The following is a 27,063-nucleotide window of genomic DNA, read 5'->3' on the forward strand; positions in this document are numbered from 1 at the left end:
TTCATAGCATCAAAGGGTGTAAATTCACTGTTCTCTCTTTGTTACTGGCATTCATGGGGGTAAAATCACTGCTTTGCACAAATTTAACAACAAAGGAGGGTAGCAGGGTCAGGAGTATTATCTGCAGAAGCTTCTTTACAGAACCAGTAGTTGAATAATAGAGGTGATAGGGAATTCTATCTTAGATAACCATAGAGCTATTCTTAATATGAATCAAGCGCACACATCAGAAAGAAATAAGGGGAAACTTGAAAGGCTTTCTGGGTTTTATCTATCATCAAAATCAAGGTTTCTTTATCTAATTAATCACTGCTCTGCATGTGTTACTGGTTGAAAGAGGAGTTAAATTACTTATCCATTTGTTAATAGCACACAAGGGGTTGTGAGGTTAACAAGCAAACATGTAAGAATGAAATCACTAAATTAAAATGATTTCAAAAAATTAAATTGTAATTATCCCAATAGAGATTCAAGTGATCAGGGAATCTTTGTGAACAGCTTGTTTATAGGACTTATCTATACTGGTATTAATACCTTTCTTAGGTCCAGTGACACATGAGATCTCCATAAGGATAACCAGGTTGGTGTTTTTTGTTTCCCTCAACAGGTTCTTAGTGAGAATGACTGTTCTATAAAATCTCAAGATATTTTCTTTATTGTTATTCTAATTAACCTGTACAGAGGTGGTAAGATTAGTGAAACTCCTACTTCAATAAATTAACATTCAATGCAATATGGGATGAACTGGCAAAATATTTCCCAGAGACCTGTTAAAAAAATACTCCTGCCAGCAAGTATCTGTATTTTCTATGTGAATATGGAGGGTGGAGAGAGAATTTGAGCTTGGAAAATGCAGCTCATAATGAGCAAGATTACAAGTTTTGCGGTATGGCTATACAGTTTAAAAAAACGTCCTTTGAGTGCGGAATGGTCAGCTACTTCATATTACAAGTTGTGCGGTATGGCTATTCCGCTAGCGTTATAACCTTTACCACAACGATCCATTCTCCGATCAAAGAGCAGTAGTTATGGATTTTGCGAAACAAAAATGTTTTACAAAACTCATAAAAAATATGTTACAAAGTACACTAACACCCATAAACTACCTATTAACCCCTAAACCGCCATCCCCCGTATTACAACTAATAATTAAACCTATTAATCCCTAATCCACCATCCTCCTGCATCATGACTACTAAAATAAAGTATTAACCCCTAATCCGAAGCCCACCTATATCGCCAACACTAAATAAACCTATTAACCCCTAAACCGCCACCCACCCACATTGCGACTACCTTAATGAAAGTATTAACCCATAATCCACCATTCCCCACATCATGAATACTAAATAAAGCTATTAGCCCCTAAACCGCCATAATAAGTGTTTACAACCTTTGGATAAGAGTTATCTGCAATATCCGTCAAATCTCTGCGCAGAGAGTCCTATAGAGATTTGTAGTTTTCCTGTTCCTGCTGGATTTCACCTATCGCTAAAAGCGCCATCTCCTTAGCCACCACAGTCACGTGGTATCAAGGGACCAATCAGCAGGAGCCTGTTTTTGGAACGAACGATACAGCAGCAAGTTTCCACTGAATTGCTGGTGTCTGTGGGAAGAACAAAGTGTCTGGCCGGGCTTAAAGAGCAAACTTATGGGCAGCGGACTACTAGCGAGTGGCTAATACTTGCACAACAAGGTAAACATTAAATAAAGAAGCGGCGGTGTCTGTATCCAGTCTTGTCATAAAGTGAAAGGTAAAACCTTTTTTCTGCAGTCTTTGGTATACACCGGACAACCAATAAATCAGCTTTTACTCTGTAAGTGCTTAATAACATTGCACCACTTAATAATGCACTTTATGGACTGATAATACCTGCTGTTACCTTTGTGGGTTCTCTCAACTTAAAAACAGGGACGGACTTTCCAAAAAACCACTCCCCTTTCCAATAAGGACTGTGTAATCCAAGTTTTTATCCATTTTTAACCTTTTTTTTATATATTGTTTTGACCTGTCAAACATAGGATAATCTCTAATATTAGTGTTATACACTTGTTTCATAGGGAGGATATATATATATATATATACATTTTCTGTGTATGTCATTAAAGCTATTGTATATTGACCCTGTTTATATATATGTTTGAAGTAAAATCCTATATGTGTTTTAAATTGCCTTTTTTGTATATCATTCAACATAAATTTGTTGTCTAAATCCACTTGTCCCCACTAGCTTTAAGTGCTCTATTTTTCTATTTTCCAAATTTCTCCTAACCGAGTTCCCTCTAAGGACAGTTTTGTGTGCAGCCCAGCAGTAAAACAGTTAACAAGAGTACCATACATTGCCATATAAATTGTGCAGTGTTTGCTAATTGCAGTGTGTGGTTACCTAATTAACTGTTTCACTGCTGGGCCGCACACAAAACTGGCCTTAGAGGGAACACTGCGCTGTGAGTGCAAGCAGGTTTTTTAAAAGGGCTTTAGGAGTTTGTTAAACGCTGCTCTTCCCCTTTTTTCTGTTTCCTAAACCGCCGTCCCCCCACATCCCGACTCCCTAAATAAACCTATTAACCCCTAAACCACCGTCCCCCCACATTGCGACAAACTAAATTAAAGTATTAACCCCTAAACCCAACACCCCCTAACTTTAAATTAAAGTGTCCACATAACTACCTTAAAATAAATAAAAACTTACCTGTGAAATAAAATAACAAAAAAGAAAAAAAATCCTATTACAAAAAATAACAAACTCTAAAATTACACAAAATAACAAAATCTAACATTACAGAAAATAACAAACACAATTATACAAAATAAAAAAAAATATTCCTATCTTTTTTATTTTGTATAATTTTATTTGTTATTTTCTGTAATGTTAGATTTTGTTATTTTGTGTAATTTTCTAACACCCTGTTTAAAATATAAAGCCACCCCAAAATAAAAACACCCCCTAATCTATAAATAAACTACTAATAGCCCTAAAAAGGGCTTTTTGTAGGGCATTGCCCTAAGTTTAACAGCTCTTTTACCCCAAAAAACTACAGTCCCCCCTAACAGCACAACCGCCAACCCCAAAATAAAAAATCCTAATCTACCCATTGCCATGAAAATGGCATTTGTATGGGCTTTGCCTTTAAAAGGACATTCAGCTCTTTTAGTGCCCATTAAAATGAAAAACCCTTATCTATAAAAAAAAAGCCACCCCAAAAATGACAAAAAAATCCGATGACTAACTCCAAAATCAGTACTCACCATTCCTGAAGAGCGGCGCTCCATCTGCATCCAGTGCGGAACCATCTTCAATCTTCATCCTGGCGGATCGGCGCGGTCATCCAATGTGGAGGATCCTCTTCATGTGATCATCCACCACACAAAGGAGATTGAATGCAAGGTACCCGTTTTATATTGGGGTACCTTGCATTCCTATTGGCTGAAAATTTCAAATCATCCAATAGGATGAGAGCTGCTTATATCCTATTAGCTGTTCAAATCAGTCAATAGGATTTAAGCAGCTCTCATCCTATTGGCTGGTTTGAATTTCAGCCAATAAGAATGCAAGGTACCCCAATATAAAAGGGGAACCTTGCATTCAATCTTCGATGTGCGGCGGACGATCACATGAAGAGGATCCTCCACGTCGGATGACCGCACCACCGCAGATCCACCTCCACCTGCGCCGCCTCTGTGACACCGGGATGAAGATTGAAGATAGTCCCGCGCTGGATGAAGATGGAGCCGCCTGGAAGAAGACCTTCACCACTGGACTTCAGGAATAGTGAGTACCTATTTTGGGGTTATTATTAGGTTTGTTTGTTTTTTGAGTGGGTTTTTTTTTTTTAGATTAGATTTTTTTTTTAATGGGCACTGATTGCCCTTTTAAGGGCAATGCCCATACAAATGCCCCTTTAGGAGCAATGGGTAGATTTGTTTTGTTTTTTTAAAGTTAGGTCTTTTTTATTTTGGGGGTTTGGGTGAGTGGGGGGTTGTACTGTTATGGGGGACTTTGTATTTTTTTGCGGAAAAGAGTTGATTTCTTTAGGACAATGCCCTGCAAAAGGCCATTTTGAGGGCTATTGGTAGTTTATTGTTAGATTGTTAGATTAGGGGGTGTTTTTAATTTGGGGTGGCTTTTTATTTTAAATGGGTATTAGATTAGGAATATCTTTTTTTATTTTGGATAATTTCGTTTTTTATTTTCTGTAAACTTAGATTTTTTTATTTTGTGTAATTTTAGAGTTTGTTAATTTTTGCAATGTTAGGTTTTTGTTTTTTGTTTTTATTTTCGTAGTTTTAGGATTTTTAAATTTAGTAATTTAGGATTTTTATTTTTGGTATCTTTTATTTTTTTTAAATAGTAATGTTAGGTTTATTTATAGTTTAAGCTTAGGTTGATTTTTTTTCACAGGTAAGTTTTTCTTTAGTTTAAGGTAGTTATATTGTAACTTTAAAGTTAGGGGTGTTAGGTTTAGAGGTTAATAGTTTAATTTAGTTTGTTGCGATGTGGGGGGACTGCGGTTTAGGGGTTAATAGGTTTATTTAGGTAGTCGCAATGTGGGGGATGGTGGTTTAGGTGTTAATAGGTTTATTTAGGGAGTCTTGATGGGAACGGCGGTTTAGGGGTTAATAGGTTAATTTAGGGAGTTGCAATGTGCGGGGATGGCGGTTTAGGGGTTATTAGCTTGTGGTAAGATGGCTGATTAGAGGTTAATAGCTTTATTTAGTGTTGGCGGTGTGTGGGGACGGCAAATTAGAGGTTAATAGCTTTATTTAGTTTTGGCGATGTGGGGGGACAGTGGATTAGGGGTTATTAGACTAGGGGTTTATGTTAGGGTGTTAGGTTTTTACAAAACTTTCTTTTCTCTTCAGACTTCAATGGGGAATGAGTTAATGCGATCGCCATTTCGCAATCACAGGAGCACGCAAAGTCGGAACTTGGTTTGTGTGTGGTATGGGGCTTACCGCACCATACTGCCCGACAAAAGAAAGTTTTAGGATAACTTGTAATGCTGGTATGTAAATAGTGGTACAGACCCATTTTCCGCTGTGTTTACGCTACGGCTATACAGCAGAACTAATCTCGGTCCTTGTGTTTTACTGGCTACTCCAGAATAAATTAATCTAGGTTAGTTTCCTTTCAATGAGGCATAGACTTTAAAGGTGTTAACACAGCACAGTAGAAGATAAAAAATAATATATTATGCTATATTATTTGATTCCAGTAATCCAGCCTTTGTGTGGCAGCAAAATATAAGATCAATATTTCACTAAGATACATATACTTGCAGCAGATGTTGTCTTTGACAGATATCCGGTAATTTTTTTGTTAGACTGGCATGTTGATCACAATTTAATAAAACGCAGTTCTTACTGTAAAATCTGTGGGCGTAATAGATTCAGATACATTAAACTATCTCTTACAGGAAAAAAAACAATTATTTTTAAATTCACTGCCCACAAATTAATATATTTTTTAATCATATGAATACAAATTTACAGATTTAAAAGGAAAGTTTAAATGTTACAGGACATGGTGACAGAGAAAAACGTATAATTTAAGATGATTGATAATAATTACACTAGAACAATGGACTCCCTAGTGGTAATCTAAAAGGTCTGTGCTTGTAAAGTAATCTAATAGATTAATGTAGTTCTAGATTCTCTAAATCAGAAATGTTGTGCCATCCATCCCACTCTCATAGTGAAAAGGAAGAATCTGATAACATATAATTCATACTTAAAAAAGGAACATAAAAGTGCAAAAAGAAAATACTTAGTTTTATTAGCGCTTTTTAAACAAATTCCATTCCTTCCATTTCTTACCAATGGGCAATATTACCAATGGCGCACTAATGATAGTACAGGTCACAATACGCAATACCGCTGCACTGTGCTAACATTAGCGTGCAACTTGATGATAACAATAGCATGCAACTTCATATTACGAGTCCATGTTAAATTGCGTTTACAAGAGAGGGTTAGCACGGCTGAGATACCTCTAGCACAAGCTGTACTTTCAATAGATATCGTGAACATGCTAACTTTTACAGGTAGTTAAAAGTTATAGTTTGTGCTTGAGGATTTAACTATGTATTTACTGTAAATATGTTTTCATTTACTTAAAGGGACAGTCTATACCAAAAAAAAAAAAAACTTCATTGATTCAGATAGGGCATGCGATTTTAAACAACTTTCCAATTTATTTTTATCACCAATTTTGCTTTGTTCTCTTGGTATTCTTAGTTGAAAGCTAAACCTAGTAGGTTCATATGCTAATTTCATAGACTTTGAAGTCCGCCTCTTATCTAAATGCATTTTGACAGTTTTTCACCACTAGCGGGTGTTAGTTCATGTGTGTCATATAGATAAAACTGTGCTCACGCATGTGCAGTTACCTAGAAGTCAGCACCGATTAATTAAAACGCAAGTCTGCAAATGAACTGAAATAAGGGGGCAGTTTGCAGAGGCTTAGATACAAGATAATCACAGAGGTAAAAAGTGTATTTCTATAACTGTGTTGGTTATGCAAAACTAGGGAATGGTTAATAAATGGATTATCTATCTTTAAAACAATAATAATTCTGGTGTAGACTGTCCTTTTAACTGCAAAGGGCTTCAATGCACTCATATATATAGCTATATATGTCTGTAAATACATATATACACATATAAATATATGACATACACACACATATATATATATATATATATATATATATATATATATATATAGTATATACACATACAGTACATACATAACCATCTTTAGACATGTATATGTATGTATATACACATACAGTACATACATAACCATCTTTAGACATGTATATGTATGTATATACACATACAGTACATACATAACCATCTTTAGACATGTATATGTAAGTTAAAGCCCTTTGCCTTCTTTTTTTCTAACATCTGAGACCTCATATCTTTAATTCCTTATAGCTTTTTAATGCAGTGTGTTTTTTTATTATTTTTATTAGTTGGTGTTATTTTAAGTGTAACTATACATTGTAATGTATTGTATTTGATGTGTTTTGTGAGACTTTTTTTTGTTTCCCAAAACAGTTAACCAGAGCTCTAAGGTCTCACTAACATAACACGCAATAACTTGAATTGCGCTCAAGAAAACACATTAACTTTTAACTTGTAAAACGAGCCCGACTTCATCAAGTGACAGCCATCAGCTCATATAATCTTGCATATGCCCAGTAAGGGTTGGTGCCTCAGAAAGTGTGCATATAGAAAAACTGAGAGCAAATTAATAATGGAAGTAAACTGAAAAGTTGTTTAGAATCTCATGTTCTATCTGACCATGAAAATTTAAAGGGACAGTGTAGAAGAATTTTTTTTCTCCCAATGAGTTCATACAGATCCTACTTGATTTATAATTAAAAAAAAGCTCAAGTTTGAGCTTAAATTAATTCTTTTAAAAAGGGGGCCTAATTTACACAAGTAACCATATCCCCTAATTATGTTTCTAGTCAGAAATGTAAGCTAAGCCATTTTAAAGGGACATGCAACCCAACAATTTTCTTTTTCTTATTTTTTTCATTATTCAAATAGAGCATGTGATTTTAATCAACTTTCCCATCTGCTTTTTTTTATCCAATTAGCCTTTTTCTCTTCATATCCTTTCTCGAAGGAGCAGCTATGCACTAAGGGAGCTATCTGAAGACATCTGGTGAACCAATGAAAATAGTCATTTTTGTGCAGCCACCAATCAGCATCTAGCTCCCAGTAATGCATTGCTGCTCCTGAGACTACCTAGATATGCTTTTCAATTAAGGATTCCAAGAAAATTAAGCAAATTAGATAATAGAAGCAAAATGGAAATTTGTTTAAAATCACATGTTCTTTCTGAATCATGAAATAAATTTGTTCGGTTTCATGTCCCTCTAAGTGTACCTAAGGTATTGGCATTCAGTACCGCCTCAAGCAATGAGTTCCACAATTTGGTCTTACAGTGAAAAAATGTTTTTCGTAGATTAAATCTCCTTTCTGTCAGCCTTAAAGGGACATTCCAGTCAAAGAGGCCTACTTATCAAGCCGTCAACTTACTTGCATGCGACGGCACCAATAAGCTCGCCTAAGATTGCCTAACATCGCTGCCGCGGACCTGAATACATTCTCCATATTTAACAAAAAAGCTTTCAAAAAGCTGCGCACCAAGTACAGGGCGATGAGCATCGGACTGTTGCTAACTAACAGTCATCAATCTCGCTGCTATACGGCTTTTTCACAGCTTTATTTGTATACTGTCACTAAACAGCACCACTATACTAAACTGTTTAACCCCTATCCCGCCACTCCCGGACCCACTGCAACTAAATAAAATTATTAACCCCTATCCCGCCGCTCCCGGAGCCCACCGCAACTCTAATAAAGTTATTAACCCCTATCCCGCTGCTCCCGGACCCCGCTGCCACCTACATTATGTTCTTAACCCCTAATCTGCCGCCCCCGGACCCCGCCGCCACCTACATTATGTTCTTAACCCCTTATCTGTTGCCCCCTACATCGCCGCCACCTACATTATGTTATTAACCCCTATCCCGCTGCTCACAGAGCCCACCGCAACTAAATAAAGTTATTAACCCCTAAACCGCCAGCCCCCACATCGCCATAAACTAAATTAACCTATTAACTCCTAAACCTAAGAACCCGCTAACTGTACATTAAATATTAACTCATCCATATCTTATAATAAATTTAAACCTACCTTTAGATTTAAATTAAACTATATTAAACTAATAATGAATCTACCCGATTATACTAAAATTACATTAAACTATATTAAATTAATAATTAATCTACCCTAACTATTAGAATAAAATTACATTAAACTATATTAAATTAATAATTAATCTACCCTAACTATTAGACTAAAATTACATTAAACTACAAATTAAATTAACTATATTATATATTTGAAAACCTAACCCTACTCAAATAATTTAAATCTACACTAAAAAATTACTTAGTTACAAAAAAAACAAGAACTAAGTTACAATAAATAACAAACACTAAGTTACAAAAAATAATAAACACTAAGTTACACAAAATAAAAAAGAAATTATCAAAGATTTAAACTAATTACACCTAATCTAAGGGCCCTATGAAAATAAAAAAGCCCCCCAAAATAAAAAAAATCTAGCCTACAATAAACCACAAATAGCCCTTTAAAGGCCCTTTTGCGGGGCATTGCCCCAAAGAAATCAGCTCTTTTACCTGTAAATAAAAAATACAAAACCCCCCAAATAAAACCGTAACTAAAAAAACCTAAGCTCCTCATTGCCCTAAAAAGGGCATTTGGATGGGCATTGCCCTTAAAAGGGCATTTAGTTCTATTGCAGCCCAAACCCCTAATCTAAAAATAAAACCCACCCAATACACCCTTAAAAAATCCTAACACTAACCCCTGAAGATTCACTTACAGTTTTGAAGATCTAACATCCATCCTCCAAGAAGCCGGCAGAAGTCTTCATCCAAGCGGCCAAAGTCTTCACCCAGATGGTATTTTCTATCTTCATCCATCCAGGGTGGAGCGGCTCCATCTTCAAGACATCCGACATGGAGCATCCTCTTCGTTCAACGTATTCTTCTTCCCGAATGAAGGTTCCTTTAAATGACGTCATCCAAGATGGCGTCCCTTAGATTCCGATTGGCTGATAGAATTCTATCAGCCAATCGGAATTAAGGTTGAAAAAATCCTATTGGCTGTTGCAATCAGCCAATAGGATTGAGCTTTCATCCTATTGGCTGAACCAATCAGCCAATAGGATTGTGCTTGCATTCTATTGGCTGATTGGATGGATGAAGATAGAAGATGCCGTCTGGGTGAAAACTTCTGTGTGCTTGGATGAAGACTTCAGCTGCTTGGATGAAGACTTCTGCTGGCTTCTTGGAGGATGGATGTCGAATCTTCAAAACTGTAAGTGAATCTTCAGGGGTTAGTGTTAGGATTTTTTAAGGGAGTATTGTGTGGGTTTATTTTTAAATTAGGGGTTTGGACTGCAATAGAGCTAAATACCCTTTTAAGGGCAATGCCCATCCAAATGCCCTTTTAAGGGCAATGGGGAGCTTAGGTTTTTTTAGTTACGGTTTTATTTGGGGGGGTTGGTTGTGTGGGTGGTGGGTTTTACTGTTGGGGGGTTGTTTGTATTTTTTATTTACAGGTAAAAGAGCTGATTTCTTTGGGGCAATGCCCAGCAAAAGGCCCTTTTAAGGGCTGTTTGGTTTATAGTAGGCTAGGTTTTTTTATTTTGGGGGGCTTTTTTATTTTCACAGGGCCCTTAGATTAGGTGTAATTAGTTTGAATCTTTGATAATTTCTTTTTTATTTTGTGTAGCTTAGTGTTTTGTTTTTTTGTAACTTAGTTGTTAGTTTTTTGAAACTTTGTAATTTGTTAGTGTAGATTTAAATTATTTGAGTAGGGTTAGGTGTTTAAATATATAATATAGTTAATTTAATTTGTAGTTTAATGTAATTTAATCTAACAGTTAGGATAGGTTAATTATTAGTTTAATATAGTTTAATGTAATTTTAGTATAATAGTTAGGGTAGATTAATTATTAGTTTAATATAGTTTAATGTAATTTTAGTATAATAGTTAGGGTAGATTAATTATTAGTTTAATATAGTTTAATGTAATTTTAGTATAATAGGGTAGATTAGTTATTCGTTTAATATAGCTTAATGTAATTTTAGTATAACAGTTAGGGTAGATTAATTATTAGTTTAATATAGATTAATTTAAATCTAAAGGTAAGTTTAAATTTATTATAAGATATGGATGAGTTAATATTTCATATAAAGTTAGGGGTTAATAGTTTAATTTAGTTTATGGCGATGTGGGGGGCTGGCGGTTTAGGGGTTAATAGGTTTAGTAAGTGGTAGTGATGTGGGAGGCCAGGGGTTTAGGGGTTAATACATTTATTTAGTTGCGGTGGGCTCCGGGAGCTGCGGGATAGGGGTTAATAACTTTATGTAGGTGGCGGCGGTGTTGGGAGCGGCACATTAGGGGTTAATAAGTATAATGTAGGTGGCGGCGGTGTAGGGGGCGGCAGATTAGGGGGTAATAAGTATAATATAGGTGGCGGAGGTGTAGGGGGTGGCAGATTAGGGGTTAATAAGCATAATGTAGGTTTCGGCGGTGTCGGGGCAATAGATTAGGGGATAAAAGGTATAATGTAGGTGGTGGCGGTGGCGGGCGGCAGATTAGGGGTTAATAAGTATACTGTAGATGGCGGCGGTGGCGGGCGGCAGATTAGGGGTGTTTAGACTCGGGGTACATGTTAGGGTGTTAGGTGTAAACATAACTTTTATTCTACCATAGAAATCAATGGGATATCTGGCAGCAGCAAACATGAGCTCTCACTGCTTTCAGACTTCCATTGACTCCTATGGCATCAGCCGCCTCCAGGGCGGCGGATTGAAAACCAGGTACGCTGGGCCGGAATAGTGGCGAGCGTACCTGGTAGAAATGTGATAACTTGCAAAAGTAGTCAGATAGTGCTGAATTTGCATTCAGAACATCTGTAGTGATGTAAGCATCGATCTGTGTCAGACTGAGACCAGTGGATCGTATGTTACAGCACAGATTTCTACTTTTGCCGGTCTGTAGGGTTTGATAACTAAGGGGAATAAAGCTCGCCACAATTACGATGCGGAATTCCAGCGTATTTGCGGTTGACGGCTTGATAAATAGGCCTCATTATTTAAATGCACATAAATGAATTACATATTTGAATAGAAACATATTTGCAATATACATGTATTGGCAAAAATGCTTCTAGTAAAAGTTATCACTGTTTTAGTGATAAAAATTTTCTCTGCATGTGCATGTGAAGCATAGCTAGATATTCTCAGTGCACTAGCATTTGGAATACCGCAGTTGCTCAGTGCGCCAGTGGGGCTTATATTGTGTCAGCAATTAACAAATTGAGTCATTACAAGACTGTACAAGCACTGTAGGCTCTTTGAGCAAGTGCTGTGTTTAAAATGCTGGTGCACAGTGGATACTTAAATAGACTTTTGAAACAGCTATAGCTTTTATTAGAAGCATTTTTGCTAACACATGTATATTACAAAAAAGCTTCTATTAAAACTGAAATGCATCCATGTGGATTCCAATTTCGGCTGGAATGACCTTTTAAATTGTGATCTCTAGTCACAAATAATTTCCTTGGAATAAACAGAACTTCTGCCAACTACAGTCATGCAACACCCTCTTTAAATTGTTTGGAAATTGCCTTATAACTCTTCCCAGATTGATGGGCAGCACCAATTGCTTCTCTAAGATCATTGCTGATGACTTCCGTTCTTGCCATTGTCTTAACACAAACCTGAATGCTCCAGACCAGCAAACTGCTAAAACGTCAGCTTTTATAGAGGTGGTCACACTTGCTGATGATCAATTAATCAAGGGCATTTGATTAGCAGCACCTGGCTGCTACTTAGCCTTGCAACCCTTATGGAAGCAGTAAGGGTTTACTTACACCTAGATTACGAGTTTTGCGTTACGATTTAATGCTGAAAAAAGATGGCAATTTCAGCGTAAAAACAGTAACGCAGCCATTACGGGTCTTGTCAGTATAGCTATACCGCAAGCATTTTAGCCTGTAACGCAACGTCAATCCCGCACTCAAAAAAATGCCGGCCTTTTCAGGATGGGTAGCTTATATTTTTGGTAGAGTTAGGTTCTTTATTTTGGGGGGTTGGGTGGGTGGTGGCTTTTACTGTTGGGGGGGTCTTTGTATTTTTTTCAAGGTAAAAGAGCTGATTTCTTTAGGGCAATGCCCTACAATAGGCCCTTTTAAGGGCTATTGGTAGTTTATTGTAGGCTAGGGGGTGTTTTTATTTTGGGGGGACTTTTTTTAATAGGGCTATTAGATTAGGTGTAATTGTTTTTATTTTTAATAATTTCGTTTGTTATTTTTCATAATTTAGTATTTTTTATTTTTTATCATTTTATATTTCATTTTTTTTAGTAGTGTTATTTTTTTTTATGTGTAATTTAGTTTTTTTAATTGGTATTTATTTTAATTTTAGTATAATAGTTTAGTATAATAGTTATGTTAGGTTAATTGTTAGTTTAAACTTAGTTTTTTTTTATTTCACAGGTAAGTCTATATTTATTTTAAGATAGGGATATTGTAATTTTAATTTAAAGCTAGGGGGTGATAGATTTAGGGGTAAATAGTTTAATGTATTAGTGGGGATGAGGGGGGCTGGCGGTTTAGGGGTTAATAGGTTTATTTAGTGGCAGTGATGTGGGAGGCCAGAGGTTTAGGTGTTAATACATTTATTATAGTGGCGACGATGTCGGGGAGCAGCGGAATAGGGGTTAATAACTTTTATTAGTGGCGGTTATGTCGGGAGTGGCAGATTAGGGGTTAATAACTTTATTTAGGTGGCAGCGATGTCGGGGCGGCAGATTAGGGGTTAATAACTTTATTTAGGTGTCAGCAATTTTGGGAGCGGCGGATTAGGGGTGTTTAGACTTTGGGTTTATGTTATGGCGTTAGGTTTTAAACTTAACTTTTTTTTCCCCATAGACATCAATGGGGTTGCGTTATGGAACTTTTACATTCCGCGCTTCAGGTGTTAGTTATTTTTCTAACACTCTTTTCCCATTGATGTCTATGGGGAAAGCATGCACGAACACGTCAAGGCAGCCCTTGGATTTTGTGCGGTATGAAGCTTATCGCCACCATATTACATGCACAAGTAAGCTTTTCAGAAACTTGTAATGGCAGCGCTATGGAGGGTGAAATAACGCAACTTTTGTTGCGTTCGTTTCGCACCCTCTATAGCGCAAATCTAGGCGTTAGTTTTTCACACATGGCTTCTCTCCATTTTGACTTTATTTTTGTTAAATAAATCATGACACTGTTCAATATGTCATGTGTTGTTGTTCATCTGAGGTTGTATTTGCATAATTTTAAGACCAACCTGCTATGGTCCAGATGATTGTTATTATGTCCTGTTACGTAAAACCATCAAATTCTTCTTTTTTTGCATGACTGTATGTATATGGGCCTTGAATATATTTATATAAGTAATCATGTCAATTCTTAAAAAAGCAATCAAATTAGCCAAAATGGAAAATGATAGATTAATTGCAAAGAATTCTAAGTCAAACCCTAAAAAGTTTTCAAGTATATCAATGTCAAAAAATCTAAGGAAATTAATGGTACATTAAAATAGGAGATGGGTACCATGATTAACAAAGACAGAAAGAAGGCTGAGGTACTAAACCAGATCTATTTTTCAGTATATATAAGAGAGGAACCAATGGGAGATACATTTAAGCAAAACAAAAAAGAAACATACAAGCCTATACCAATAACCGGGTAATCTCTAGATGATATAATATTAAGATAAATAAAACTCCAGATGAAATACACCTAAGGGTTTAAAGGGAACTTAGCACTGCTATAGCCAAACCTCTACTCTTCATTTTTTAAGACACTAAATCCTCAAATGCCCTTATGAATAGAGGTTAGCCAAACTGGGTCTGTTTTCTCTGGAAAAGTTTAAATTCTACATTCGCCTTTTTAGGTTTGTGGCCCTTCTCTGAACTTTTTCTAACTCTGCAACTTCTTTTTTTTTTTAGATTGGTCCCCAGAACTGCACTCCATACTCAAAGTGAGGTCTTACTAGGAATTGATATAGTTACAGAATTATGCGTTCCTCCCTTGCATCAATGCCTCTTTTAATACATGTTAGTATCTTATTAGCCTTAGAAGCCACTGCTCTGCATTCTGCATCCATTTTTAGCTTATTATATTAAGTACACCCAAATCCCTTTCCTCTTCTCTTTTGCTAAGTCTACTCCCATTTAAAAAATAGGTTGCCTGCTTATTTTTAATTCCAAAATGTAGAACCTTACATTTTCAGTATTAAATCTCATTTTCCATTTACTAGCCCATTCTTCTAATTTTTGTAATTTCCCTTGAAAAGCAATTTCATCCTGCACTGACCTAATGACCTTACACAACCTTGTTTCATCAGAAAAAATAGAGATGTTGAAATTTAATCCAGCAAACTTCTGTGAAAAAAAAGTCACAAACAAGGGCGCTTCTGGGAACTCTCAGTGTCTCAGCACACTGATCCACAGAACGGGGATTTACCTTGGACCGCCCTTTCTGCTGTAAGCTGGATAATGAAAGCTCAGACTCCCAGATGTCTCAGAAATTAAAAGTTTTAATCATAAAAGACATATAAAAACAAAGGGCATCACATATACCCTATGTACATAAAACAGTTGCGCAACACGTTTCTCAGCTCTCCTCGCTGTTTCCTCAGGCTTCTCCGGTGAAAACTGAGGAAACAGCGAGGAGAGCTGAGAAACACGTTGTGCAGCTGTTTTTGATTAATTAATCACAAGCTGAACTCTGCTGCCATCATTTAATCATTATAATATATGCAAATATACATGTATAAATTTACCTACACATATTTTTTAAAAGAATATAACAGCTTGGATTTAATATAATTTTTTAAAATATACATCTACAAACAGCATTCTAAAACCTATATATCAAAATTATCAAAAGAAGAATCATACACATGTTGTTATACTAGGTACCTAAATAAATAGAGACCAACCAAAGGGGCCGATTTATCAAGCTCCTTATGGAACTTGATGCCCCTGTTTCTGCGCAAGCCTTCAAGCTCGCCGGAAACAGAAGTTATGAAGCAGAGGTCTAAAGACCGCTGCTGCATAATTTGTCCGCCTGCTCTGAATACGACCGGGTTGATTGACACCCCCTGCTAGCAGCCGATTAGCTGCAAATCTGCAGGGGGCTGTATTGCACCAGCAGTTCACAAGAACTGCTGGGGCAATGATAAATGCCGATAACGTATGCTGTCGGCATTTATCAATGTGCAGCGGACATGATACGCTACATCATATCATGTCTGCTTGCACATTAATACATATACCCCATAGTTTCTATTTAATCCCATAGGGGCAAGTGCATCCAATTTTTTATCCAAAACATTTCTCGCTTTTTGAGTAGCAGTTCCCTAATCCCCTCCTCTCCTGGGTTTAGTCACATGTTCTATAACTTGAAATCTAAGTTGACTAATATTGTGACCCAAGGAGAGGAAGTGAGAGGAAAGTGGTGCATCTTTAGTTTTTGTCCTGATGTTGGACTTGTGCTCAGTTATTCAATCTCTGACGTCTCTGCAGGTTTTGCCCACGTAAATCCTGGCACATGGACATTTGATAAAATTTATTGCAAAAGAGGATATGCAGGTTAAAAATGATTTAATCTTATATTTGGATAAAGAAATTGGATGCACTAGCCCCTATGAGATTAAATAGAGACTTTTACTGGTCTCTATTTATTTAGATACCTAGCATAACAACATGTGTATGATTCTTCTTTTGATAATTTTTATATATAGTTTTTAGTATGTTGTTTGTAGATGTATATTTTAGAAATTATATTAAATCCAAGATGTTATATTCTTTTAAAAAATATGTGTAGGTAAATATATACATATATATAGAGAGAGAGAGCAAAAAAAACGGGAGAGAGACAGAGCAAAAGAGAGGGGGGAGAGAGAGAGCACAAAAGAGAGGGGGGAGAGAGAGAGTGCAAAAGAGAGGGGGAGAGAGAGAGCGCAAAATAGAGGGGGAGTGAGAGAGCGCAAAAGAGAGGGGGAGAGAAAGAGCGCAAAAGAGAGGGGGAGAGAGAGAGAGTGCAAAAGAGAGGGGAGAGAGAGTGCAAAAGAGAGAGGGAGAGAGAGAGAACAAAATAGAGGGGGAGTGAGAGAGCGCAAAAGAGAGGGTGAGAGAGTGCAAAAGAGAGGGGGAGAGAGAGTGCAAAAGAGAGGGGAGAGAGAACACGCAAAAGAGGGGGGGAGAGAGGGAGCGCAAAAAAAGAGAGAGAACTTAAACGTGAGGGGGGAGAGAGATTATAAAATAGAGGTGTGAGAGAGCGCAAAAGAGAGGGGGAGTGAGAGCAAAAGAGAGGAGGGAGAGAAAGCAAAAGAGAGGAGGGAGAGAGGGAGCAAAAGAGAGAGGGAGAGAGAGAGCAAAAGAGAGGGGGAGAGCGCAAAAGAGAGGGGGAGAGAGCACATAAGAGAGGGGGAGAGAGAGCAAAAGAGAGGGGTGGAGAGAGAGAGCAAAAGAGAGAGGGGAGAGAGAGAGCACAAAAGAGAGGGGGAGAGAGCACAAAAGAGAGGGGGAGAGAGAGCAAAAGAGAGGGGGAGAGAGTGCAAAAGAGAGGGGGAGAGAGCGCAAAAGAGAGGGGGAGAGAGCACAAAAGAGAGGGGGGGAGAGAGAGCAAGGGGTGGGACCGCTGTACTGCAAAAATGGCCCATGTAAACAGGCTTTAGGACTAGTAGGTATATAAAAGACAACCCTGTATCTAATTTAGATGACATGACTAAGAGCCAATAGCTGGTTCAAAACGTTATTTGTTTGTTTTATCTATGGACCATGCATAAGAAATTAAGGTCCTTTTAAACTACTGGTGGCTGGAAATATTTTGCTTTTCTATAACTTACTATATCAGCCCTACTTCCATTTTTAAAATGTGGAACCACATTAGCATTACATTTTTTCTGGGGTACTATGCCTGAGGATAATAAGTCTTGAGAGGTTTGTCTATAACTGTGTTAAATTCCCTTAAAACCCTTGATTGTATTCCATCCAGACCTGGAGTTTTATTTACATTAGAATTATCCATTTTTTTCCTGATATCCTCTAGAGATAACCCCGTTATTGGTATGGCCTTGTATGTTTTAGTTTGTTTCAATGTATCTCCTATTGATTTCTCAGCCTTCTCCCTGTCACTGTTAATCATAGTACCCTTCTCCCATTTTTTTTTTTAAATATTTTATTTAAATCCTTTCCAGAATACAATTTCATTCGACACTATGATTTAATTAAAATGAGTGCAGACATTATGAGAAAACAAAAAGAAAAAGAAAAAAAAAAAAATACATAGTAAACAAAAAGAAAAAGAAAAAAAAAAATACATAGTAAACAAAATAATTGGGCCTTATATCCTCAGGCAATTTGATTCTCATAGGAAAAAAAAAAGAAATAAATTGCATTTTACATATCCTGAATTGGATTTTCGTTTTCTGATTTTTCCCCCTCTGCTCCCTTACCCTATCCTTCTAAAAAGAAGAAAGAAAGAAAAAAAAAAAAAAAAAATTATTGTTACCACATGTCAAGCATAACCAGTTCTGAGTTCCTGAAGGGGTAAATCAGGAATTCAACTTCACTAGGTGGTAAATCTTTAATAAACAATGACCATTTCAGGAATAATTTTCTAATATCTTGCTCATTATCTGGGTCTGTGTCAATTTGTTCCAATATGTATTGTTTTTTTAAATAATTCTTAATTTCAGCTATACTAGGAGTTGTTCTCTGTTTCTATTTTCTAAGAATAAGCTGTCTGGCTGCTAATAGAGTCATATTAATAATTTTCCTATTATTTCCTTCATTGTTACTAGAATTATGAAGTAAAAAGATTATTATTTTCGACCAGAGATTTCTAATTTTTGGACAAGCCCATAACATGTGCTGAAGGTCTGCCATCGGAAAAGAACATTTTGGGCAGGAATTGAAACTATTATTCCCACATCTAGATCCTTTTTCCGGGGTAAAATAGGTCATGTAAAGCAGTTTAAGATGGGATTCCCTCCAGGAGGAGGAGAGAGTGACACGAGCAGTCTCTTGTATTGATAAGTAGAATAGTGGGGGGTCCAGGGGTTGTTTAATCAGAGCACTCCACTTATTTTGAGTTGTTTCAACATTTTTTGCTCCGTTTACTGATACCAGCATATGGTATCCAGGTGCAATTGACATACGTCCCATTTTAGCGACAGCAAGCCAGTTCCCAACACTCTCTAGGGACCAGTTCCACCCATAATCGTGAGTAAGTTTTAAAGCATAATGCCTTGCCTGGAGATAGGCAAAAAAATTCTTATGTGGTATGTTGAATTCTAGTCTAAGGGTTTCAAATGATTTAACACATCTTCTTTCAAAATCAAGAATCTGATATATATTACTAAGACCTAATGTTTTCCATTCCCTGTAAACTCCTGCCTGTATTCCGGCTTCAAACTGAGGATTACCCATGAATGGAATATGCCGGGAAACATGGTGCTCCACCTTTAATAAAGCACAAATCTTTTTCCAAGCAAGGATATGATTATATATGGACTTTAACTTCTTAATTTCATTCGGAATCTGGTTAGCGTCAGTATGTATAAGTGCTATTGGGTTCAGAGGATAAGTTATATTTTTTTCCAAATCATTGTCTGTTACATAATTCTTTAAATGGACCCAGTCAATAACTGTGCGAGCCAGAAAGGCTTGATTATATGCTCGTATATCTGGAAGAGCAAGACCACCATATTTCAAAGGAAGAGATAATTTTAAAAAAGAAATCCTAGGTTTTCTGCTCTGCCATATAAATGATCTAAGAATAGAGTTAAGAAAATCAATATCTTTCCATTTAATGAAGAGGGGAATGTTCTGTATCATGTATAGAAGTTTAGGTAAAAGCATCATCTTATAAGCGGCTATTCGTCCTGATAAGGATAACGGAAAGTTTTGCCAGTTTTTGAGGGAGTCTTTAATTTTATTTATTGTTGGAGTGATATTAAGGGAATACCAAGTGCTAGGATCATGAGAAATATTAATGCCGAGATAGCGAAAAGAATTATGAGCTATACAGAAAGGAATTTTTGCCAGCGAGTCCCCCGTCTGAACAATCCAGAATAATTCAGATTTTGTGTTATTAACCTTATATCCTGAAAAGGATCCAAACTGTTGTACTATGTTTAGGAGTTTAGGTATATTTAATCTTGTATTAGCCATGTAAATGAGAACATCATCCACATACAAAGCGATTTTAATCTCCTTCCTTCCTATCTTTATTCCATCAATTTGATGTCGTATAGAAATAGCAAGAGGCTCGATGGCAAAATCAAAAAGGAGAGGGGAGAGAGGGCACCCCTGCCTGGTACCTCGTTGTATTTCAATATCTTGTGACATACTACCGTTCACCAGTATCTTTGTGGTAGCATTTTGGTAGAGATTACTAATAAATTTGGTAAAATTCTCCTTTAATCCAAATTTATGTAAAGTGTAAACCAAATGATCATGGTGAACAGAATCAAAAGCTTTTTCAGCATCTATTGATATTATTACCTTATCATGGGTACCCTCTCGCCCCTCTACCTCCCGAAGCTCCAGTGTTCTAAAATAATCAATAAGCAAAAAGAGTTCCCGTATTTTTGAGGCAGAGTTTCTATTCTGTATGAACCCAGCTTGGTCTGTACGAATAATGGAGGGCAGTATAGTTTGGAGTCTTTGTGCTAATATGGAGGTTAAGATTTTATAATCTGTGTCGAGTAAAGCAATGGGCCTATATGATTCTTTTTTTGTTGGGTCCTTCCCTGGCTTCAATATTAAAGTGGTGTAGGAAGCAGTAAAGCTAGGGGTTGGGTCTTTTCCTTCTATATAAAGAGAGTTGAATAAAGTAGTTAAGTAAGGTATGATAGGAATGTTTAAAGCTTGGTAAAATTAATTCGGTAATGCGTCTGGGCCTGGGGCTTTATTGTGAGGCAGTGTTTGGATTGCTTTATTTACTTCCATTTCAGTGATTGGAGCATATAAGTCCTGTAGGACTTCAGGATGTAATGTGGGAAAAGCAATTTTATTCCAAAATTCATCACGTGCCTGTACGTTGGAAGTTCGTAAAGAATATAGATCAGAGTAGTATTTAGAAAATAGTTGTAAAAGTTCTTCAGTGGTATTGAATATCTGGCTTTCCGTATTTATGTTATCTATGGATTGAGAGCCTCTCTCGATTTTAAGAAGTTTTGCTAACAACTTTCCTGTTTTATTTCCAAACTGATATAATTTTGATTGGACCCTAGCATCATTCTGTGTTGTTTTGTAAAGTAAGAAAGAGTCCCTGTTTTGTAAAGCAGAGGTATATTTAGCCCAACTCTGTGAAGAGTTTTCAATTAAGTGCAAATTATATGCGTTAGAGACTGCTCGTGCCAACTCCCCCTCCCTTTGCTTGAGTTTTTTTGTTCTGTTCACATTATATGCTATAATCTCCCCCCTTAATACTGCCTTAGCCATCTCCCAGAATAGTAAAGGACGTGAGATATAATCGCGGTTCAGGTCGGCATAGTCTTTAAATTTAGCTTCTAGCCAGTTTTTAAATTTGAGATCTGTGGCTAGAAATGTTGGAAAGAAGAATAGTCTATTTGTTTGCCTTTGATCATGTGATTGAAAATCTAAACAAATAGGCGCATGATCGGAGATAGCTATAGGGAGTATTTGAGCCTGGACCTGTGATTTACATAGCCTCTCATCTAATAGAAATACATCTATCCTTGAGAGAGACTTATGTGCTTTTGAGAGGCAGGTGTACTCACACGAGTCAGGATTTTGAAGTCTCCAAATATCACGAACCTTTAAATTTACCATTATTCTGGAGAAAAGTTTTGATTCCAATTTATCTCTTTTAGTTTTTTTAGGCACACGATCTCGTCTTAGCCTATCTAGCGGATATTTAGGGGCCATATTAAAGTCCCCGCCCATTATCAGGTATCCTTCAGCACACATCAAGAGCCTAGCTTGTACTAATTCCCAAAAGGATAAATTAAAAACATTTGGAGCGTATATATTGCAAAGTGTCTATAGAATATTATCAATCTTAATTTTTAGAAGTATAAATCTCCCTTCAGAATCCGAATCTACGTGTATTACCTGGTATTTGATGCTTTTACTTACAAGAATAGCTACTCCCCCCTTCCTCTTAATACTTGGAGAGAAGAACACCTCTTGAACCCATGTAGATTTGAGTTTGAGAACCTCTTCAGTTCTCAAGTGTGTTTCTTGCAAAAGTGCAATAGAGGTGTTAATTCTCTTCAAGTATGATAATATAGTTTTCCTTTTAATAGGAGATGTAAGTCCACCTATATTCCATGAGGTGATCTTAACTCTACTTGGCATGTCTTATTTATGGAAGAAGAGAGAAGAAAAAAAAAAAAAGTGGGGAGGGAGGGAGAAAGGGGAGAGCCCCTTTCCAGAGAGGTAAAACCTTCTTAGCTCTCTGGTACCCTTAGTAGAAGGATCCTTATTCATAATAAAATAAAAATTAGACTTAATACAACATCGATATCAATTGTGGCTATTTAGTTTATAGCAAATTTTTCAGCATAGAATTTTCCTGCTTCAGCTGGAGTATCAAAGATATACGACTGATTCTCTACATATACCCTAAGTCTAGCAGGATGCAATATGTTTGCCCTTATTCCCTGTTGAATGAACTTTGTACAAATTGGAGTAATTTCCCTTCTTTTATTAACTGTCTCCATTGAGTAATCCTGAAAGAGCAGGATTTTGGCATCCCCTAAAAATATAGGCTGGCATTTATGTAAAGACTGTAGAAATGTGACCTTATCTTGGTAATTTAGAAATTTAACAATGATTGGCCTGGGTCTAACATTTGTCTTAGAGGAATAAACAGGGCCAATTCTGTGTACTCTTTCAATAAATGTTTTGGGGAAGCTCTCAGGAATCTTTAAAAGCTGCGGGATTGTTACCATGAGTAACTTGAATAGATCATCATATTGCTTGTCCTCGGGAACCCCTATTATCCTAAGGTTGTTCCTACGTGCACGATTCTCTAAGTCTTCAATTTTACTTTGTAATTTTAAAAGTGTATTAATTGAGGTTTCAGTCTTAACATTATATTCTATCATGTTATCCTCTAAGTCTGATATTCTTTGCTCTGTCTCTGAGAGCCTGCCTGCGAATTGTCTAACTTCTGATGTTAGATATACAATATCTGATTTAATCTCATCTCTTAGAGTTTCGAATTTAGGTGAGAGGGCTTCCAATATTTTGGAGACTAGAGATTGCATGTCTATAGATTCAGATGTTGTTTGGGTATTGCTAGTGGATGAGAATGTCTCAGCGGCAAGGTCCGAAGTGACCTTATTCCGTTTATCTCTTGATCTAGCCGCCATTGGGGAGGGTGTGTTTTTAGGGTGAAGGTGCAGGAATTTATCCATGTGCTTATAGCTAATGTGTAAGTGCAAGGGGTGTGATAGTTAATGGAAGGGGGATAAAATTAAAGTGCAAAGTCCCTCTCGGGGGTATAGGGAATCAAAATAATGTAGGTATGAAAAGGAAGGTGACGTGTGAGGGAGTGAATGGGGTGTGAGACATCTACAATGGGTGAGAGTGAGTTATTTTATAGGCGGGTAGAGAAGAGAAAAAAAAAAAACAGTATATGTAATTGCCGCTGAGATAGATTCACTCAATTAGAGTAGTTCTAAAAAATAGTTCTACTATTGATATATTATTATTATTGATCTTATTAAATTTTGGAACCTGAACCTCTTTGGATAGAGTAAATCTCTCTGAACCTTTCAAGAACTAAAAAATGACCAAAAACAAATATCCTTATCCTTAGGGGCCATATTAAAGTCCCCGCCCATTATCAGGTATCCTTCAGCACACATCAAGAGCCTAGCTTGTACTAATTCCCAAAAGGATAAATTAAAAACATTTGGAGCGTATATATTGCAAAGTGTCTATAGAATATTATCAATCTTAATTTTTAGAAGTATAAATCTCCCTTCAGAATCCGAATCTACGTGTATTACCTGGTATTTGATGCTTTTACTTACAAGAATAGCTACTCCCCCCTTCCTCTTAATACGTGGAGAGAAGAACACCTCTTGAACCCATGTAGATTTGAGTTTGAGAACCTCTTCAGTTCTCAAGTGTGTTTCTTGCAAAAGTGCAATAGAGGTGTTAATTCTCTTCAAGTATGATAATATAGTTTTCCTTTTAATAGGAGATGTAAGTCCACCTATATTCCATGAGGTGATCTTAACTCTACTTGGCATGTCTTATTTATGGAAGAAGAAGAGAGAAGAAAAAAAAAAAAAAAGTGGGGAGGGAGGGAGAAAGGGGAGAGCCCCTTTCCAGAGAGGTAAAACCTTCTTAGCTCTCTGGTACCCTTAGTAGAAGGATCCTTATTCATAATAAAATAAAAATTAGACTTAATACAACATCGATATCAATTGTGGCTATTTAGTTTATAGCAAATTTTTCAGCATAGAATTTTCCTGCTTCAGCTGGAGTATCAAAGATATACGACTGATTCTCTACATATACCCTAAGTCTAGCAGGATGCAATATGTTTGCCCTTATTCCCTGTTGAATGAACTTTGTACAAATTGGAGTAATTTCCCTTCTTTTATTAACTGTCTCCATTGAGTAATCCTGAAAGAGCAGGATTTTGGCATCCCCTAAAAATATAGGCTGGCATTTATGTAAAGACTGTAGAAATGTGACCTTATCTTGGTAATTTAGAAATTTAACAATGATTGGCCTGGGTCTAACATTTGTCTTAGAGGAATAAACAGGGCCAATTCTGTGTACTCTTTCAATAAATGTTTTGGGGAAGCTCTCAGGAATCTTTAAAAGCTGCGGGATTGTTACCATGAGTAACTTGAATAGATCATCATATTGCTTGTCCTCGGGAACCCCTATTATCCTAAGGTTGTTCCTACGTGCACGATTCTCTAAGTCTTCAATTTTACTTTGTAATTTTAAAAGTGTATTAATTGAGGTTTCAGTCTTAACATTATATTCTATCATGTTATCCTCTAAGTCTGATATTCTTTGCTCTGTCTCTGAGAGCCTGCCTGCGAATTGTCTAACTTCTGATGTTAGATATACAATATCTGATTTAATCTCATCTCTTAGAGTTTCGAATTTAGGTGAGAGGGCTTCCAATATTTTGGAGACTAGAGATTGCATGTCTATAGATTCAGATGTTGTTTGGGTATTGCTAGTGGATGAGAATGTCTCAGCGGCAAGGTCCGAAGTGACCTTATTCCGTTTATCTCTTGATCTAGCCGCCATTGGGGAGGGTGTGTTTTTAGGGTGAAGGTGCAGGAATTTATCCATGTGCTTATAGCTAATGTGTAAGTGCAAGGGGTGTGATAGTGAATGGAAGGGGGATAAAATTAAAGTGCAAAGTCCCTCTCAGGGGGTATAGGGAATCAAAATAATGTAGGTATGAAAAGGAAGGTGACGTGTGAGGGAGTGAATGCGGTGTGAGACATCTACAATGGGTGAGAGTGAGTTATTTTATAGGCGGGTAGAGAAGAGAAAAAAAAAAAACAGTATATGTAATTGCCGCTGAGATAGATTCACTCAATTAGAGTAGTTCTAAAAAATAGTTCTACTATTGATATATTATTATTATTGATCTTATTAAATTTTGGAACCTGAACCTCTTTGGATAGAGTAAATCTCTCTGAACCTTTCAAGAACTAAAAAATGACCAAAAACAAATATCCTTATCCTTAGGGGCCATATTAAAGTCCCCGCCCATTATCAGGTATCCTTCAGCACACATCAAGAGCCTAGCTTGTACTAATTCCCAAAAGGATAAATTAAAAACATTTGGAGCGTATATATTGCAAAGTGTCTATAGAATATTATCAATCTTAATTTTTAGAAGTATAAATCTCCCTTCAGAATCCGAATCTACGTGTATTACCTGGTATTTGATGCTTTTACTTACAAGAATAGCTACTCCCCCCTTCCTCTTAATACTTGGAGAGAAGAACACCTCTTGAACCCATGTAGATTTGAGTTTGAGAACCTCTTCAGTTCTCAAGTGTGTTTCTTGCAAAAGTGCAATAGAGGTGTTAATTCTCTTCAAGTATGATAATATAGTTTTCCTTTTAATAGGAGATGTAAGTCCACCTATATTCCATGAGGTGATCTTAACTCTACTTGGCATGTCTTATTTATGGAAGAAGAAGAGAGAAGAAATAAAAAAAAAAAAGTGGGGAGGGAGGGAGAAAGGGGAGAGCCCCTTTCCAGAGAGGTAAAACCTTCTTAGCTCTCTGGTACCCTTAGCAGAAGGATCCTTATTCATAATAAAATAAAAATTAGACTTAATACAACATCGATATCAATTGTGGCTATTTAGTTTATAGCAAATTTTTCAGCATAGAATTTTCCTGCTTCAGCTGGAGTATCAAAGATATACGACTGATTCTCTACATATACCCTAAGTCTAGCAGGATGCAATATGTTTGCCCTTATTCCCTGTTGAATGAACTTTGTACAAATTGGAGTAATTTCCCTTCTTTTATTAACTGTCTCCATTGAGTAATCCTGAAAGAGCAGGATTTTGGCATCCCCTAAAAATATAGGCTGGCATTTATGGAAAGACTGTAGAAATGTGACCTTATCTTGGTAATTTAGAAATTTAACAATGATTGGCCTGGGTCTAACATTTGTCTTAGAGGAATAAACAGGGCCAATTCTGTGTACTCTTTCAATAAATGTTTTGGGGAAGCTCTCAGGAATCTTTAAAAGCTGCGGGATTGTTACCATGAGTAACTTGAATAGATCATCATATTGCTTGTCCTCGGGAACCCCTATTATCCTAAGGTTGTTCCTACGTGCACGATTCTCTAAGTCTTCAATTTTACTTTGTAATTTTAAAAGTGTATTAATTGAGGTTTCAGTCTTAACATTATATTCTATCATGTTATCCTCTAAGTCTGATATTCTTTGCTCTGTCTCTGAGAGCCTGCCTGCGAATTGTCTAACTTCTGATGTTAGATATACAATATCTGATTTAATCTCATCTCTTAGAGTTTCGAATTTAGGTGAGAGGGCTTCCAATATTTTGGAGACTAGAGATTGCATGTCTATAGATTCAGATGTTGTTTGGGTATTGCTAGTGGATGAGAATGTCTCAGCGGCAAGGTCCGAAGTGACCTTATTCCGTTTATCTCTTGATCTAGCCGCCATTGGGGAGGGTGTGTTTTTAGGGTGAAGGTGCAGGAATTTATCCATGTGCTTATAGCTAATGTGTAAGTGCAAGGGGTGTGATAGTGAATGGAAGGGGGATAAAATTAAAGTGCAAAGTCCCTCTCGGGGGTATAGGGAATCAAAATAATGTAGGTATGAAAAGGAAGGTGACGTGTGAGGGAGTGAATGGGGTGTGAGACATCTACAATGG

The sequence above is a fragment of the Bombina bombina genome, chromosome 3, assembly GCF_027579735.1.
Source record: "Bombina bombina isolate aBomBom1 chromosome 3, aBomBom1.pri, whole genome shotgun sequence".
NCBI classification, from domain to species: Eukaryota; Metazoa; Chordata; class Amphibia; order Anura; family Bombinatoridae; genus Bombina; species Bombina bombina.